Source organism: Trachinotus anak, unplaced genomic scaffold, assembly GCF_046630095.1.
Source record: "Trachinotus anak isolate AG129_WGS33_773 ecotype Australia unplaced genomic scaffold, CSIRO_AGI_Tana_v1 ptg000025l, whole genome shotgun sequence".
In the NCBI taxonomy this organism is placed as follows: domain Eukaryota; kingdom Metazoa; phylum Chordata; class Actinopteri; order Carangiformes; family Carangidae; genus Trachinotus; species Trachinotus anak.
In genome coordinates this window covers 11300399-11315050 of record NW_027273876.1, presented here as the reverse complement: position 1 = coordinate 11315050, position 14652 = coordinate 11300399, and positions in this window count along the sequence as shown.

Genomic DNA, 14652 nt, shown 5'->3' with positions numbered 1-14652 from the left:
TTAATACAAGATGGTTCTCATTTGACATGAAAGAGGCTGTCAGTGATACAAGAGGTCAAGTTTCTCTCTTTTGTCTGGAACCTCCTTTGTTTGGCCGGCTGTGGAGACTGACAGAGCCAATATCTCCCGTGTCTTCTCTTTGGGGGTGAAATTCATCACTGTCAGCCACTATGTCCTCAGCAGTATGGCATAAGACCTACAGTAGACATAACAACACTTACCACACACCCACAACATGTAATTTGTCATTGGTGTAATGCTACAGTACAAAGACTTCAAAGATGGGCCAATTCGCAGCTTTCCACTACTTCCACTACTTCCACTACTAGTCAAGTAAGTTATGTAGAGATTACGTTACAGATCACCTTTCACATCTTTTGGCTTCATATGAAAACTTGTTAATCAGTGTTCACAGTGTTCTGTACCCAGTATTTTATCTGTACCAAGGACATGTCTTTGTGATGGGTCCAAAAGGACCAACACTCTATTTATCTTGGAAGAGCAGTCTAATTGATCGCCCTGTGTTTCTCATGTAATAGCTTATCTCCTCTGACAATGTACCATTGGAAGGTTTATCCTGTGGCTTATATGGCATTTGCAGGCTTTCAAATGTGTGAACATGAGTGAGAGAGAAACAAAGACTCACTCACAAGAAATAACAAAAATAATATCTTTATATCTACAAGTTATTAATTAGCAGACATCCTTTGTTGAGAGAAACCCTTGCCACAAATCTAATGTAATGTCCTAGATGTGCCTGAGATCCACACAGGATGACAAGGCAGTTTTAGTTTGAATGTTAACAGCTGTACAGAAAGAAAGAAGAAAATTCAGATTCAAGTCATGCTTCATAAAAAGTGAAGATACAGTTAACTACTACCAACTAGTTAACTACTTAAATCACTAGTCAACACTGTATACAGTCAACTGCAAACAGTTTGATTTTAGATTTATTTATGTCTTTTTCAGCTTTGTAGTACTGCAGTATTCATGCAATTAATGTTATTACAGATACAGTATATGTTAAAATATACATTTCACATTTGCAAACTACCTCTTGTAGTCATTGTCACAAGATTATTAGTCTGCAGCTTCACTGGCAGCTCTCTGTGGCTGCATTTAGGTGCAGTGGTGCTATGAATGTCAGCATGCTAACATGCTAACAATGACAATGCTGTCATGCAGATGTCTAGTAGTTATATTGTTCAATACAGTATGTCCATCATCTGAGTACTGCATGTTAGTGTGTTAACAATTGCTAATTAGCAATAGCATATGGACCAAGTACAGCTGAATCTGATGAATGTCATTAGTTTTGCAGGTACAGTGCATCTGGAAAGTATTCACAGCGCTTCACTTTTTCCACATTTTGTTATATTACAGCCTTATTCCAAAATGGATTAAATTCATCTTTTACCTCAAAATTCTACACACAATACCCCATAATCACAAAGTGAAAAAAGTTTGCTTGAAATTTTTGCAAATATGTTAAAAATAAAAAACAAAAAACATCACATGTACATAAGTATTCACAGCCTTTGCTCAATGCTTTGTTGAAGAACCTTTGGCAGCAATTACAGCCTCAAGTCTTTTTGAGCAAGATGCTACAAGTTTGGCACACCTATGTTTGGGCAGTTTCTCCCATTCTTCTTTGCAGAACCTCTCCAGCTCCATCAGGTTGGATGGGGAGCATCGGTGCACAGCCATTTTCAGATCTCTCCAGAAAAGTTCAGTCTGGGCTCTGGCTGGGCCACTCAAGGACATTCACAGAGTTGTCCCGAAGCCAGTCCTTTGTTATCTTGGCTGTGTGCTTAGGGTCGTTGTCCTGTTGGAAAATGAACCTTTGCCCCAGTCCAAGGTCCAGAGAGCTCTGGAGCAGGTTATCATCAAGGATGTCTCTGTACATTGCTGCATTCATCTGTCCCTCGACCCTGACTAGTCTCCCAGTTCCTGCTGCCGAAAAACATCCCCACAGCATGATGCTGCCACCACCATGCTTCACTGTAGGGATGGTATTGACCAGGTGATGAGCAGTGCCTGGTTTCCTCCGGACATGATGCTTGGCATTCAGGCCAAAGAGTTCAATCTTTGTTTCATCAGACCAGAGAATTTTGTTTCTCGTGGTCTGAGAGTCCTTCAGGTGCCTTTTGGTGAACTCCAGGCAGGCTGCCATATGCCTTTTACAGAGGAGTGGCTTCTGTCTGTATGGTAGATACAGGCCTGATTGGTGGAGTGCTGCAGAAACGGTTGTCCATCTGGAAGGTTCTCCTCTCTCCACAGATCAACACTGGAGCACTGTCAGAGTGACCATCAGGTTCTTGGTCACCTCCCTGACTAAGGCCCTTCTGCCCTGATCGCTCAGATTGGCTGGGCTGCCAGCTCTAAGAAGAGTCCTGGTGGTTCCGAACTTCTTCCGTATACGGATGATGATGATGAATTTGGTCATCAACCAAAGTACTGCACAGATTAAAATGTTGACCTGATGATGGCTCCATCTAACAATTAAAGAGGCATTTCACTCAAAACCAAAAATGTCAACCTCATGGTGGTGTTACAGGAAACATTAGGCAATCACCAAAGTCAGCATGATTGATCCTCTCAGAACCTAGGAGAACTCTATAAAATTCAATCCCACTGCTCAGATATTTCACTTGATAAGTTTAACCTCATGGTGGTGCTAAATGGTGGTGACGATCAAGAGAAAGTCAATGGGCTTCTTCCTCTGGGAACCATAAATGTCTATGCAAGATCCATCCAATAGTTAGATATTTAAGTTCAGATCAATGTGGTGGACCAACCAATTGACCACCAGACTGATATTAGCTGCATTTCCATTGCAGTTTTGTGCAAAAGAGAAGCATTTTTTTTTTGGAAAAGTCAACAAAACACAATAGCTAACTGTCTGTGTTTCCACTGAGTGATGTTATGTGAATGAAGCTCTTTTCTTCTCTCTTGATATCATTTGAATTAGACATAGCAACAGATTTCCTGTCATGTCCAGGATGTCCAGGATGTCATGTGACTACTTGTGTCATGTCATGCAACTTAAATGTGAAAATAGTGTTTCCATTTCACTTTTGGAAAAATATTTGTCGAAATAGTCTGAAAAATTTCCTCACTTTTTTGCCTTATAAAAAAAAAATTAGCATGTTTCCATTACTTGTTTTTTAGTTTGTAATTTCAAATTGCGCATCAAGCAAGTTAATGGAAACACACCTATTGTCATTGAGCTACAAACCAAGTGAGGACAAAAATACTAAAGAGACAGGCCTTTAGTTGCTAACCCTGCTTAGTATTTGGGAAATCTTTCCCCTCAAGTTCAAAGTTATAACGTATGCTGCTAAAATGGATGTTGCCTTCATATCCACCCCTAATCTCTGTCTTTTTACTGGAGTCTTTTCTTCCACTTGTCTATCCTGTATCTAATCGGATTAAATAAATGCGGCTCCTGAAGCTTCACAGATTTTGTCTCACCTTTTTGAACCCACCCACATATGTCAGACGTAACAACATCCATATGTTGTGAGTCATACCTTATCTTTCATTTGTAAACTGCTGACATACAATCACTTTAAAATACTCTACAAGATGTAGAGAACTGCCTTAAATGATGGCTTAAAGAAAATGAACAAAATGGTACATTAAAATGTGTCTTCAAGCATCTTCAAGCTTGTGTCTTTAAGATTGTGTCTTCAAGCAGAAGACCCTCTCAGAGTATATTTTGTTTTGGTTTAAATCTCTTTATCTGCATCATCGTTGCCTGGCAAGATTCTCTACCAAGCAGTCTCCAACTCTGAGCTATCAAACCATCTTGAATACTCATCCCAGTGCAACGACAGGGGATTCTGTAGCCTCAGGAAGGAAGTAAAGAGGGGGACAGAATGAAGGGGGAGAAGGAGAAGGTGGTGGATGGGGAAAAGAGGAAAATATGAGTGACAGCTTGTTGACTTTTACAAGATGTAGAGGGCTTAGTTGGCTAAATTGGATTCCCTCATAAAGTCCCCAGTGTAGTGTGCTGGAGGGGTCAGACATGGTCCCTTTTGACGTTTGACCTCTCCACATGCTGCCCCTCATGTCAGCAGCACTGACCACTACACACTGCAGCTCACAGCATAATTACATCTGAACTTAGTCCATTTGTGCAAGACTCCAACCTCTGGGATTCTTTATGAAGGGAAGATTGATATGAAACAAGTATTAATGAATAGAAGTTTCACTTTGTGGTTAGAAAAATGTCCCTATAAACCACTGATATTCAACTTATGCTTCGACTTATGCTCTTACTTTGAAGGCATTGTCACTGAAGAATAAGAAAATAAGAATGTAAACAAATAAATGATTTAGAAATCAAATAAATTACAAGTAAGTTATATCTTTAAATAAACATTTTTCCCCTTATAATTCTGTGGTTGAACAAGGAGTTAAAATGTTTTTTTTAAGATAAAAACTAAAGTTGTAGAAACCCACACATTTTCATTTATTCTTATAAACATTTTTAACTTTAAGAGATTGCCCATTATTTTGGTATTATGTCAATGATACATGTAATTATTTTATTTTAATCTTTTATGCAGTTCTATGTATTCTGACACATATAGTTTCAACTAAAGCTTAGGCAGTTTCCACAGTGCTTGAAAACAACAAACACACGTCAGCTCAGTCGTTATTACTTTGGTATTTGGATTATTCATGATTACATTTTTACTGATTATAAGAAGAATTAAATGCAGTATTTTTATTCCAATTATTGGGAAAAGAAGTTCTTATACTAAACAATGTATTAAATTCCTGTGGGCACATCTGCTGTTTCTACCCTTCACGGGAAGATATTTTGTTATAGCTGTTCTTGTTGTTCACAAGGCCTTTTGTTTTGGTAGGACCATTCTTGATAAAGACAAATCCAGCCATCTACAGTTTCTGTCAAGAGTAATTAGATTTCCCTGGTGAATTCTATACTCCTGAGAAGGCCGGACAGTCAGGGGACTGTAGCTGCAACCCTAGAAGTCATGAAATTGACTCAGCAAACCATGTGTGAAAAATCAGCACTTCATAAAGTGAAATATACATTATGTACCGTGTCTTCAGCCATGCTGTGTTCCTCATGGATTCTCTGTGACATCTTTACTGTCCTAAAAATTACATCTCACAAGAATGAAATCTGTGTTTTTCAAACAGTATGTTTACTGCCCTAATGTTTTTCCATTGTTACTCCATTATCTACCAATCAGTGAAATACAGTAACAACAAAATCTAATCACTTTGTATGAGCCCCTCATAGTTAGGTATAATAGCTATGACGTTGTATGTGGTCATTCTTATACTGTACATTAATTAATTCCATAATAATCCATTACAATAAAACTGTGATAATTATGAATTATGTTGCCTGTGACATGCTGTTTCCATCAGCCATCCATTTGAAATATTAGATAAGAGATTTACCAGAGGGCTTCCTCTCGCCATCTGGTTCTGCTGTCAACCCATGGCTGCTTCCTTTAATCCTCTGATAAACAGTATATCTTTTTGACTCACCAAAGATTTGTAACATCTTAAAAAAAAGCATCTGGGCATTTTGCTTTTTTGTGTCTTTCCCCTTATAAAATATTCTCACCAAGTAGTTGTAAGTGATACTGAATAGAATTTGCATTCTTCAAGAACCCTTCACCAGAAGCTCTCACATGTCGCACTTTCTCTGCTTCATGCTTCATGCTACTTTGGGTTTTACATCCTGATCACATCAGTGCTCAGTGGTACGGTATCACCTCACGATGCACGGAATGTACATTCACAAAATGTTGATGGAACTTTTGTTAAATTTGTTTGTCTTTGGGTTTCCCCTAAAAATAATGATTTACATTTCTTGGAAATAGGCCACATGCATGAGTAATATTCTCATCTAACTCACCAACAAAGTCATGGAGTGTGGGCTACAAGTTAATATTACTATAAATGTACAAAAGCTTATAAATTCATATTATTAAGCATAAGTATGAATAAAGACAGATACATGTGTAGTGACAAGAAATAACATCTAATTTCCAGTTTTCAAGTCATTTGGTCAGACCAGGTTGCGTTCAGTTTTGTAAGTATTTTCAATTTGCTTAAAATGCTTTTAGCTAATTTGCCTACATACTGTAATTACATTTATCTCAGGAATTAGAAGGGCAGAGGTTGATGGAGTGAGTGATGGACTGGACAAAGCATAATGACAACCCCTCTGCTTTCCTTTTCCACTGTGTCACCATATTCTCTTTCCTCCACCCCGCCCCACATCACCATCACCACCACCACCACTTCACTCCCTCCAACAGTGACCATGGGCTGTTTATCGACTTGCTTCTTCTTCCTGTTTGTGGTACTAAGAGGATGAAATTAGATCTGCATCGGCGAGGATTTGAGATAAATTGGGCAGCAGATCAGTCCTAATTTAATATTCTCTTGGTTTCTAAAGGGGTAAGAGGCGGATAGTTCTTCATGATGCAGCAGAGAGGAACAACACCAGATCGACACGGACGAGGATGGGGTGACTGTGGGTCTGTTGAGTGCTGCAATTAATGAGATTTTCAAATAATAAGAAAGATACTGGGATGAGCCAGCACAGCTGTTATGCAGGCAAAAATTCAGACAGCTTTTGACATTGTTGATGGTCATACGTGATGTTCTAACAACACTGGGAAAGGACATTCCTACTATTGCCAGGGTTAGAGATTGTCAACCTTTTTGTCCAGTATGTACTGTATGCAAGGCCTCTTCAATGGCTGCATGCTATCCTCCACTGTAGCCCCTGTGGGTTGGCCCAAATGGCAGTGGTACACGGGGGTAATCGGCCGCTCCCATTACAACTCCCGGGGGAGGGGGGGTTTGCTCCTTAGCTTCTTTGTACGGTCAGGAGTTGGGGTGTGGATCTCGCTCTTTTCACTGTCCCACTTTGATCTGACTCCAATCCCTGACAGCTGATACCGTAGCTGAACCTGACACTCTGTGCCGCTTCTGTAGAAGTCTGGAGTGGGAAGAGGAGAATGGGATTGAGAAGAGCAGGGCTGAATGCCACAGTATCTGTTGTTTTGTGTGCCAGACAGACATGGTGACCCTCTTGGTTAAACTCAACCAAAGAGGTCATGGCCCATACTGAAGAGGAGGAAGGCCCTGAGGGTAAACAAGTGTCTCTTGATGTTCTGCGTCATCTTAATTACCAGAGCTTTGCCTGCCTTTACCAATCAGAGAAAATTTAAAAACCCAGATGAGAGGAATAAGAGGCACTGTTCCTTGGAGATTTTTCAAAATCCAGCGACAGACTTCAGAGATACTATGTATAATGGACAGACACACTAACAAAATAGTGACCAGAGGCAGGATAAGACTGGATCTTTGGAAAGTGACTTGAATCAGTTGATCAGAAATTGGCAGCTAGTAGAGAGGAGGTTCAGGCATTTACATATTTTATCACAATTTAAATCTTCAGATAGTATTTTTATTAGGATATAACATTTTACCAACACAGCTTATTCTATGTAATTTATTTGCCTCTCTATGAGTCTAGTCCAAAGTAAATTCTTGATCTCAATCCGTGTCAGACTCTTGGTTTGTAAATGTAAATGTCGGCTGTGGCAGCACTCACACTGCAGAAAAAATTAAATGTAAAGAGGCCTTAAGTTTGTCTGTAGGTAAAGTCCACTTGTTTGTTGTCCAAGGGGAAAAGGGACGAAGTAATTTGAATTTTGAGTGTGTAAATTTACCCACTACATAGTTCAATGGTTCGAAAAAAGTAGTGTCCATGCAATGTACTCTACTTCTGCTAAATCCTGCAACTGGTCACATATTTTAGATGTGAAAATTACTACTATACATCTCTGCAGCTGACAGTGATGATGCAAATGATGATGATTAGTGCGTGTCTGAATCTGCAAATGTACTGCTCACAGCTGAGTGAACTATTTAGTGTCTATTGTGCAGGGAGTAGTGAAGGAACCAAAAGTGTTCAGATGATCTCAGAAGAAATTTTACTGACGTGCAGAGAGCTTTCTCATAACTTTGTTTGATGTTATTTCTACAGTTGTGACAAGAGTATTTCTCCTCAAGGGACGTTTCAGAATGAATCTGTGGACTATTTAGTAAAACCTCCACAGGTGCTACACATGGGCCCCACCAGCATTAGCTGCAAAGCTCTGTTATTGGCTGAGTGGTGGACTCCATCAGCAATCTGAGCCTCACTGAATTAAACTGAGAGAAAAGCCTTTTAAACAGTGGCCACCCAAACATCCCTAGGGATACACGAGAGCGTTCAAAGACATGTTTCCTGTATTTTTTGTCATTCACCCAACAAGGTGTGCATTTGTCTCTCTGTGTGCATGCTTAACCGAGATTATCAAGCGTCACTGAGGTGTTGGCTTTGCTCTGCTTTCTCAGAAATATTTAAAGTCAGGCCTCCCACTCTCGATTCACAAGATCCCCTCTGCAGTTTGCATACATCACAAATAGACAAGCTGCAACACATTCAGCCTCAGGTCAGCACCAAAACTGATGTTGACCGATGGGCCCCAGTCTGTCATCAGAGACCATGAACATACCTGAACAATAGAGTGGAAAGAACCTGAAATGTACATTTGTGGGATTCTTCACTTTGTTAGGTCATAGTCAGGACTTTCTAGCAATATACTGTTCAGTATTTTATTGGAAATATTCTTAAGTGAAGGAATAATTTTTGCATCATTAGCATATACTGTGAGCAGCAGACCAACAGAGTCTTTTTTTCTACCTTGCAGGAGATTTTGGCATCTCTGGCACAATGGTTTCTTTATTCACTGTATGCTATTGGGAAAACTCTTTCTTAGCATGATATCAATGTCTTCATTGCATAAAAAAAGAAAAACACCGGGACTAGACAAGTACTAAACCCACAGGCTCTTTCTCTTTCTTGGATGTCTAGATAGATGTGGGAAAGGTTCATGTCATACTAGAGAGCTGTATTATCTTTTGGAGTACAATAATCTGCTCCCGTGTCCTCTTCCACATTCACAGTGCAACATTACATCACTCCTTTATTTAGAGGCCATATCAATGTGACATCATGACCATCACTGCCTGCATTCACCACAGATTGAAACTCAAACCTGTGTATGATATGAGATGCACAACATCAGTGCTTGTCTTTGGCTATTCTGAAGGCTAATCAGATTTCATGAGGCAGAATATGGGAACCGAGTTCTAGTTTCCTGTGTGCTCAGTGCAGAAAACACAGTCCAGATACCAGAGACAGTGGAGGTCTCACAAATAACACATGTCTTGCAGAGGCCAACTTACTGGAATAACATGTTTTACCCAAGACTGGATTACCTTTGACTTAACACCGGGTTACAACCTTAGCCACCATAAGATATTGATTATACCAGATCAAGTAAGGTTGTAACATTTGTCCGAGAAAAACTGTTACATAGTCTTCCTTAGATTTTTATGCGTTCATTGTCGAAGTTACCTTCATCATCACATAATGATGTGGTTGTAAGCAGGAACTGATTTGTAAACTTTTTATCCAACTCCTTCTAATAGGGACATTATGATACCACTTTTTCTTTCTTTTTGAGACCTTACAGATATGGTTCCTCTCTACAGCACATGCAGTTGCTCTTATTCTCAGCATATGTTAAAAATTATCCCTCCATGATATGATTTTCTAATGACATCCACTGCAACATAAACAAGGCTAAAATATAAAGCATTTCATGTTAAGTGGTTACAAGGTTTCAAAGCCAGCCTCCTTTGACAGGCGTTTGAAACCTACAGCTGGCTCAGAGTATCAGTGTCATTCAAGCAGTATGTTTGTACCTCTAGGTGCAGCTCAGGCTTTGGAGGTATCTCGGTTGTCTTGGTACAATTGTTACCGTGCTGTAGATCTTTTTTCTGTTATGACACGAAGGCTCTGTTGGATCAGTGACTCACTTGTCAGGATGGGCTAACAAAAGAATCAAAGGGAGGAGGCACAGTATGTACAAACCACTCACATGAACATGTGATGAAGGAAGTCAACATTTTGAACAACATGTTCGGTCTATGGTTTCCTGACTTTCTAATGGTACAGTTGAATGTGCAATGTGGCACCTGGTAAGCAGACTGACAACATAAATAGAAGCAGGGAATATATGTGGCTTTGCATAAAATGTCATAAAACCAGTAAAGTCTTTATGGCATTTCCCCCTGAACCAACCATGACAAACAAATAAATCCTTCCCTGTTCACCACAAAGCCACCGGTTGGAATTTCTAAGCAATTATGAGCTTCTGAAAGACGCTGTGTGAATTGTGTCAATGTTCCCGATTGTGTCACTTCCTGCTAAACACATTAAAGCTTCATCATCACTGAATGTGGAATGACTTTGGACACAAAAAGCTCTGACTCTCCAAAGCACATTCCCCTCATTAAGATTTAATAACCCGCATTAAGGCCGCAGACGTTTTATAACCCTTCACCCAATAAAGATGTTGCTTCTAAGAAATGACTTAACTATTTGATCAATTTGATTTATGAACAGATTGACAGCATTTGAATGTAGTTGATATTTTATGACTTTTTACTGGATTTTTAACCAGGTTTGAGGCCTGAGACTGATCTGGTACAATGCAGAGAAAGAACAGATAGAATTCAGACAAACAAAAAAGGTTTTCCAGGGAGAAATAAGAGAGACACATTTAGTGTCTCTAAATGATGTTGCACCGTCTTGAAGAAGGAGAGACGAGGTAGGAAAGGACAGGAGGAGGAATTGAATAATAGACTGATGTAGAAGGAGGTGAAAAATGGCTCTATTATAAGCCTAATAGAATTTCCCTGGACCCTGGAGGGAAACAGAATGGACTCTCCCTCTTTCCCACTTTGCTTCTCCATCCTCCCATCCCTCCATTTGCCCGTTCGTGAGATATAATTTCATCACTGTTCACTTAATTGTGTGCGTTGCTGGCAGAGCCTCACTCTCTGTTCCAGCAAACAGTGGCAGGTGGGAGAGGAGGAAGAGGAGCAGAATAATAGAACAGAGTGGGAAACCACATCACTTCATTTTTATAGATGGACAGCTTGTAAAAGCGATGGGTTACGTGGTCCCCTCTGAGTAGCCAAGTGTAAACACAGCAGAAGACTGAGTGGGATCTCTGAGAAACACTGTATCATTCAGGATATACTGTATACAACAAGGTAGGTTTACAATGTGGTCAAAAAGATCATTTGAAAGTTAAATGATAAATACACAGTGCAGACAGAGTTTACATTAATGTTTCAGTTCAGAGAAATGCGTTACATGTCTGTAACAGATAACAGATTGTTGATTAATATTTTTACCCATTTATCATAAATGATAAAGACATTACCAGTTCTGCATAGGGATGAAACGATCATCAATATATGCCAATCTAATTATGTCTTAGTAAACATTAGAAAAATTAGAAAGATAAAACGATTTGTCATGGTGTAGTATTCATTCTTTATGGTCATCATGATGATAAATGACAATAAACACAAAGGTGAACCCCTTGGTCATGCATTTTTACAAAGGATAAAATGGCATGTCAGGTAAATCACATTTATCGTTGCAGAAGGTGGAAGAAGAAATGCTTTGTCAGCAGAGACAGAGCAAGAGACAGAAGTGGCAGAATCTTTACTGCTCTGAAAAGAAAAAGTATATGCTATCTATGATTTATGAGTGAGTTTTTGTGTGTACATTCATAGATATATTCATAAATCTTTGTTCAGTGATTGCTGAGATAACACTATTCCCCAGTAAAAATTTGGCCAAGGCAATCCAATATACCCAGCATTATATATTGTCAGAATTGCGTTACCAATAAATACATTTTAGGTCATGAAAAAGTGAGGGAAGGGGCTGCATAACTGGTGGAGGACATGTTACCATGTTTTCTTGTTTTTGAAAGTTAAAAAAGGGACACCCCAGTCAATGAAGCTGTGGGACATGCATGGCAATAGATTTAAAAACATCTTTTTCTCAAGATCCCACAGAGCAACAGAACACATTATTCAACTGTTTTCACAACCTGATTATTAGTAATCATGACTATTAAATTAACTTTGAAATGTAAAATGGAGAGCGTGCCACTTTATGAAGAATAGTTCACAACAATAGAAATGTATCAAGTATAAAAGTGCAAGTGAATGGTTTCTCAATCACCTGCCTTAACAGTTTTTCTCTCCTGTACACTAGAGACACATCCTTCATTTAAAAACCCACCAAAGGTTTGTCTTCATTGTAAAGGTTTGTCGGTGCAATTGAATGGATAGAGACAAGACATAAACTGTTTCTGAATTTAGTGCAGTATTAGGAAGATTGCATTTCAGTCCCAGATGGCGCATCCTCTCATGTATTGTTTACAAAACAGGATACAAATTGAAGCTGACCCTGAAATTCACACTTATTTGAATCTAAGCGAGAAAAGAAAACCTGCTCCACCTCTGTTACCCAGTCAGATGCTGACCTTTGACTTGAGAGATCAGTCATGTCTTCCCTACTGTCCCAAGCAGCAACACTATTTTGCTGCTTTCAAAGGCCGCGCCTTGTGTTTGATCTCTTGTTACAGTCCACCGTGACCAAAGAGAACACGTGTGCCCTCGTCTGGAAAGATCTGCAGACTTGCTACAGTCAGTCGTCCATCATGGTAAGTGTCTACTGAGATCCTCAGAGAGTTGCTTTTCCCTTGGTTGTAAAGATGAAGATGCTTCTGGCCTTTGACCTCCTCTAAGTGAGTGCCTTCTTAAAGAACACTGTGCTAACTTGTATGGTATGAGGCAAAAAAGACATAGAGGTTAGAAGACTGGGGACTTTTTTCATGCCATACTGGAATTGGTTTCAGCCTGAATATAATTCTACAAAATCTATGCGAAAGGTCATTCATAATTTTTAGGCCGCAACATAGGGTAGCTCTGAACAAAACTAATTTTCATTATGAGCAGGAATATTCCAGGGACAGCATATAGTGTTTCACAAATTACTATTATTATTGTAGCCAAATAAATACTAATTTTTCTTACTTACTATCATTTTTGGGCAAAGACGAGAGAGCTTTTTCCTCTTGTTTTCATTATTTGTGCTAAGCTAATTAGCTGCTGACTGTGGCCTCATATTTACCAGACATACAATAAATGAAAGTGGCATCAGTCTTCCCTTCAAACTCTCATGTTTCCGAGACAGAAAATATGTTTTTTGAAGTATTCGTGTACTTTAAAGCTAGATCAGAATATTTTAGCATTGGTTTTTCCATCCTAATTGAACCAGGGCTTCAGGTCCTTTGAGATGTGAAGGATGAACCTTCAGAAATTATTATGCGTTGTTGTGTTATTTTATGCAGGAACTGTGGAAAGGTCTTTTCATGGCAAAGGTTTCACAACCTCACATTTCTGGACAGTCCTCAGGGAGTCTTGTTTCCACGTTCTCACTTTATTCCAGTGGTGATTTGTAGACTGGATAAACATGTTATTCTGAGACCACACTGTCACTGAGTCATAAAATTAAACATAACATGTTGTAAATTTACTAAGTTAATTGAGTGGGCGATATTACATCAAAATGATCACCTATTTATCTTCCCACTCCTATAATTAAGTTGCATGTTTGCTTTTGTATCTGTTATTTGAAAATGTATTTTTGTTTCACATGTTTTATATCAATATCTTCTGTTTTCTTTTTGATGAATTGTATTAAGACACTTTCATTCAAACTAAAACTTAATTATGTGCTGTAATCTATTTAATTATCAATTTAGCTTACTGTGCTTTTAAAAGTACTGTATACTAGTTACATTTTCCGCATTTATCATTTATCATTATCATTATTATCATTTTATTTTGCAAGCACTTCTGTCATTAATTACCTCCACAGCTGAACAGAGTAATTTAAATAATTTAAGTTGCATTGTGGTTAAATGTTTTAACATCAAATGATATCTTGTTGCAAGATGTAGGAAGCCTCTACATCCATGTTTTCACTGTCAACAACATTAGGAAGTAGGTTTTTATAATTACAGCAGTACATCAAGTGTTGGAGATGATGTACATTTTCTATTAAAACATAAACACTGATTGTAAGTGATGTGGCTCTACAGAGTCAGCAACTGGACTCAGTGAGCACAACTTTTTTTTTTTTTTTTCACTCTGTTAAAAACTGGTCACCCAAACCCAACATGGCCTATCCTCTTTCACCACCACATGTCACTCCTACACACATGGTTCCCTTCACACATCAAGCATTCCTGGCTAATGACTCACTGGAGGTTAGCAGCAGTTAGCTGGGGAATGTGTTTTCCATTTGGACCATGGTTCACTTCAAAACTGATCCTCAGTACCAGGACTGGGTCAGAACCTGCTGATGCCATTTCTGATCTGAATAAGCAGAAACAGGTCCCACTAGAGCCAGTAGGCAGGTTAACGACTATAGATTAATTACATGAAGTTTAATTTGACTGGGAGCACAGTGGAGCAAGTCTCGGCAGGAGGGGTTTTTTTATCAACATTTTTTTATCTACAATTTGTAGATGTATAACTGGCACAAATAGCCAAAAAAATATATTATATTCACGTGCAGTTTTGTTTTTTTGTGGTGTGTACTATATTCTACATTTACATTTCTGTATAAATTACAATTGCATTACCTTTACTCATTTG